This window comes from Palaemon carinicauda, chromosome 6 (assembly GCF_036898095.1).
Source record: "Palaemon carinicauda isolate YSFRI2023 chromosome 6, ASM3689809v2, whole genome shotgun sequence".
Taxonomy (NCBI): Eukaryota; Metazoa; Arthropoda; class Malacostraca; order Decapoda; family Palaemonidae; genus Palaemon; species Palaemon carinicauda.
Window position 1 is genome coordinate 92,248,560 of NC_090730.1, and position 4,859 is coordinate 92,253,418.

A 4,859-nucleotide genomic window follows, 5' to 3' on the forward strand; every position below is an offset into this window, starting at 1 on the left:
TGAATCCCTTATCCCTGGACAGGTAAACGTCTAAATCGATAACGTAATAGGTAAACGTGTAGCGTATACGCTACTGCTTGTTTCAACTTCACTTGTTACTTCCGGTAATGCATTCTTTTTTATGAATCTTTTTATACATATAATTCTAGATATCTACGACTAGGATATACTCAATAAAAAACATGGAAGTAACTTAATGATTTTTTATTAACTGAGACCTGAAAACGTTTGTTGATTTTGAGAGACTACCACTCTCGGGGCCCTGGGAGCCTTTGTCCGTGCTACTTGATAAACACAGCCTAATGGTAGTTTCTAGGAGTCCCTGGGTCATATTCAGTTGAGAAATGAACCTTCTAGGCTGAAAACTTAAAAATCTGGAAAGAAAAGAAAAAGTGGGAAATTTTTAGTAAAGAAAAAAAAGTTGCATGTGCCAAAAATATATTTTTCTAATATAAATTATAAATTGAGACCGCTGAAAATTGTATACATAAAATTTGAATAAAAAATGTTGATTTGTTTTAAAAATTTTCCCAAAAAAGAAAATAACTAGCGCCGATGATGAATTTTTCTCTTTCATATTTACACTATTCCAGTCTATGTGACCTATAATATCCGCAAATTATTGTTAGAATTGTAGAAAATATTAAGATAAAACAGAAAATAATGAATACTAACCATTCTGAGCTACATTCAGTGCATTTTTAGTTGAAAGATGAACCTCCTAGGCTAAAAACTGAAAAATCTGGAAAGAAAAGAAAATGGGGGAAATTTTTAGTAACGAAAAAAACGTTACACGAGACAAAATATTTTTTTCTAATATAAATTGTAAACTGAGACTGCTGAAAATTGTATACATAAAATTTGAATAATAGATAAATAAGATGGTATATGAAAATCCTGAAATAACAAAAGTTAACTATTTTTTTAAAATTAAAAAATGAAAATAACTAGCGCCGATAATGAATTTTCCTCTTTCATATTTACACTATTCCAGTCTATGTGACCTATAATATCCGCACATTGTTGCTAGAATTGTAGAAAACTTTAAGATAAAACAGAAGATAATGAATACTAACCCTTCTGGGCTACATTCAGTGCAAAGTGTCCTAATATGACGATGGCAAGAAGACTTTTTACAGTTAACACACAACAGCTTCGTCCTAGCTGTTGACGAACGAGGACAAATATGGTATCTTTGTCGCTTTTCTGTCTTCAATGCATCTTCCTCTTGTTGCCTGGGGAGCTGTTGCACGGGGCCAAATACACTTTGGATACATACTGCAAGATCCCTTTGAAGATCAGTCCGGGTGAGTCTGTAGTATGCCCAAGGACGACATAGATCCATCGCCAATTTCATCCCAAACTGACGTCGTGTGGCATCTCTGAAATTAGGTCTGTTGGAATATATTATGAATGAATTATTCACAATGATATTCAGAATGCCATAAAACAGACATAATGGCCATCTCCTTGTCATTCGATAGCAAGATGTTGCCGCAAACATTTGGTCGAAGGTGTCCGCTCCCCCTTTGGTTGCATTGTAAAACATACGGACTTGGTTGGCCTATGCTGAACTGTAGATAATAGCTGAATCCTCTTGGTTGTGTTGACTTTCTGGCAGAGCACTATTACCTTATTCTCATAGTTGTATATGGCCACCGAATGGCCAAGGTTGATCTTCGCGTCCATAATTTCTGCGTGCCATGATCAAAACTGAAAAAAGAGAAAAAAACATTTCTAATATTGGCTAAATTAAACTATAGATGGTAATCCTACATCCAATATACCATTAGCATCATGTTCTCAAATCATCTATCAACGTTCACTATAAGTATCAATACACTATTCACAGAAATAAATATATTGTAATCAATATTGTAAAACTTGTGAAAATCAATCACAGTCACTTACCAGGTAAACGTGTAGCATATACACTACCAGGAAAAACAAAAATGGCGATTTCCAAAAAACGGCGAGAGAGAGGACAATGGCAGTTGTTCCTTTGGCTGTGTCTCTGGTCTAACTTCTTCTTCTTCTTCTTCTTCTTCCATTTTAGTAGGAGATCTGGCCCACTTCTTGGAGCCAATGTACTCCCCTGTAAATATGATACAAGATAAAATATTAGATCTGATCAATACAGTTGACAAATTTTAAGTGTTAGTCTGTTAGTAAAAGTTAACTCCTTCACCGAATGTTATGAATGATATGTTCACTCACCCACATGAGGCTTAATACCTTTAATTCAAACAATATCCATGCTCCCCCCCTCCATTGATATTGTTTTTATAGTGCAAAATATATGTATATCACACTTTATTAAAAACCATTTCCATTTAAATACATTTACATTTATTTATAGTCAAAGCAACCTCCTGTGGTTTGTCTATGACAAAATCGTTGAATTAAATGTAGTCTCTTCACAAAAGTACATTTATGTGGGTTTAGAGACTAAATTTAATCCTTATTCCTCTGTTGGATAATTAATTTTGCAGATGATTATAATGTGTTTAGTAAATTAGTTTTAGTTAGAAATGTTATAAAAGCAGTTTTCACCCTTTCCTGTATATCATTTGCTTCGTGTTTTCCAAATAGATTATTCATAGAGCAATTCAATTTGAGTCCTGCTAATTTTACTTCTAAATCCTTTCTTTGCAGATTATATTTCTTACAATTTATCATTACGTGTGAAATGTCCTCTACTACATTGCATGTGCTACACAAAGGTGTATTTGTCATCTTGAATTTATGTAAATATACATTTACTCTAACATGTCCAATTCTCAAATTTCCCATTACGGTTTCTATTTTCCTATTTCTACAATAAGCTGTCTCCCAATCTTCTATAATAGATTTAAACGCACCGAGCCACTTACTTGATTTTATAACATCCCACTCCATTTGCCAGGTTTCTATCATTTTTCTCTGTAATATTGTTTTCTTCTCTGTCATCGACAAGTGGTTGCTGATAGTACAGGGGTTATTTAACCCTTGTTTAGCGGTTGCATCTGCCAGCTCGTTTCCCAGGATTCCTTTGTGGCTTGGAATCCAAGGCAGTTTTACAAAATTGTAATTGCTATTCATTTCGATTAGCATCTCCTGTATACTGTGCACTACTGTTTTGAATCTTTTTGTATACTTATTATTTATCATTGAAATGGCGGCCAATGTATCTGTGAATATTACAGTTTCTTTGCTCCTGTGATTACCCCCTGTCCATTTCAGCGCTTCCAATATAGCAAATAATTCGGCACCCAGAATAGACGTTGCTGGGTTTAATCTAAAACTACAATAAAAGTCAAGGCTGGGAATAACATAGGCAGCTGCACATGACCATTCCTCACTATGTATTTCTTTTTTGGACCCATCCGAATATATGTCTAAATGGTTAAGATACTTTTCCACTTTCATTTTACAGAACTCTTGAATAAATTTGTTATCAGGTTCCTCCTGGTCAATGTCATCCATTGGGTTAATACCAAGATATTTACCAATACATTGCCAGGGGGCTGCAATGGGAAATGCCCTTTCTTCCCGTTGCATCCCTAACTTCACTTTCCACCTAATCATGATGTCTTGTACCCTTAATATAAATGGTTTTTTTAAAATAACCCGAGTTCCATCCTCTACCGTCTAGTCTTTTATCGTTTAGAACTTCCTGGCTAGTTGGGTGATTCTTACTTAACTGTTTTATTTTTACATAGTAAAGCAACATTTTGTACTGTGTTTTTATTCTTACTGGTGTCACGTTACTTTCAACTTGTAGTGATACAATGGGTGATGTATTTTTGGCTCCAAGTGCTATTCGTATAGCAATATTTTGTATTTTTTCCAATTTTTCTAAGTTACTTCTAGCTGCCGACGAATATACTTCAATTCCATATTCAATTTTGCTTAAAATGTAAGCCTTATAGAATATCAGCAAAGTTTTCCTATCTGCTCCCCAGGTGTAAGAGGAAACCGCCTTCAATAAATTCAGTCTCTGGTAGCATATTGCTCTTACCTGGTTGATGTGATGTGTCCAAGTGAGGCCTGAACTGTCCCATACTAATCCTAGATACTTGTATTTATATACCCATTCAATTATATTGTTGCCAATTTTGATTTTAGGTAAGATATCTATTTTTTTGTTTGTGAAATACATTATCTTCGTCTTTCCTGTATTTATCCTTAGCCCCCATTTCTGGGTCCATTCGTAAAACCTTTCAATCGCATCCTGAATTTCCAGACAAGCCATCTCAATTGTATCTGCAGTTACAAAGAAGCAAGTATCATCTGCAAATTCTGATCTTTTGACTGGTTGTACGTTTGGTATGTCACTCATCATGATATTGAATAGTGTAGGACTTAAGACCGAGCCTTGAGGAACCCCTGATCTAATTTTTCTAAGGTTAGAATATTTATTTTCTACATTTACTACATATTCCCTATCTTTCAAAAAGCACTCATGCCATGCTAACAGTCTCCCTGTGACCTTTCGTGCGAGTTTATACATCAAAGCTGTATGGTTTATTGTATCATAGGCACTCTGTAGATCAATGAAAACAACTACTGTTACCTTACGATTTATTAATGAAACTCTTACCTCATGCTCCAGTCTAACTAACTGGTCTGTTGTACTCCTAGTTTTTCTGAATCCACTCTGGTTTCTTCCTAATTGTTCGTAAATTTCTAACACCCAGTATAGGCGTTTATGGACCATTCTTTCCATTAGTTTGCCGAAGCAAGATAACAATGCGATTGGTCTGTATGATTCTGGTAGTTCCTCGGGTTTTCCAGGTTTTAGTACCGGCCAGATCATACTCTGTTTCCACATCTTAGGATAACTTATAAATCTCCAGCTTTTATTAATAAAACCCAAT

At 34.9% G+C, this 4,859-nt stretch overlaps 1 long non-coding RNA gene across 1 annotated transcript; it reads right to left on the reverse strand.

The window, feature by feature from the left end:
- Positions 1 to 207: 207 nt before the first annotated feature.
- On the reverse strand, positions 208 to 2,069 carry LOC137642144 (uncharacterized). Its single transcript, XR_011044652.1, has 4 exons — positions 1,912 to 2,069; positions 1,077 to 1,713; positions 676 to 742; positions 208 to 374 (listed from the first exon to the last, which is right to left on the reverse strand). It is a non-coding gene; the product is annotated as an uncharacterized lncRNA (long non-coding RNA).
- Positions 2,070 to 4,859: the final 2,790 nt, after the last annotated feature.